Source organism: Rhagoletis pomonella, unplaced genomic scaffold, assembly GCF_013731165.1.
Source record: "Rhagoletis pomonella isolate Grant_MI unplaced genomic scaffold, Rhpom_1.0 Rhpom_scaffold_00004, whole genome shotgun sequence".
Lineage (NCBI taxonomy): Eukaryota > Metazoa > Arthropoda > Insecta > Diptera > Tephritidae > Rhagoletis > Rhagoletis pomonella.
Window position 1 is genome coordinate 5,829,260 of NW_023458558.1, and position 463 is coordinate 5,829,722.

The following is a 463-nucleotide window of genomic DNA, read 5'->3' on the forward strand; positions in this document are numbered from 1 at the left end:
TAACGACGCATCACGTCAGGCTTCAGGCCTGGTAGTCCACCATTGACCAGATTTTCAGACTGCGTTAAATCCTGGGACACTTACTACCTTATTGTCGATTTAAAAGCATAAATAATCAGCGCTGTCCAAATTGTAAAGGGATCTTCTTCTCTTTGATGCTGGAAAAGGTTATACATACATATGTACATACCTAAGTGCTGTCGACCCGAATCGCACCGGCACCATATACATACATACATACATATGTATGTACATGCATATGAATAGTAAAAGTCATTTAAACCAATTGGTTCCGACACAAACCGATAAACATCTTTACCGCCAAAGAAAAGGAAGCATTTAAAGGGACTTATGCACATATGTACCCTGCAGGGAAAGCTACTAGTTGTGAACTAGAATTCTACCGGTTTGCGTTTCAGCCGAACTAGTTCACGTTCTATCCTTTTTCAATGTTAGCGACTGG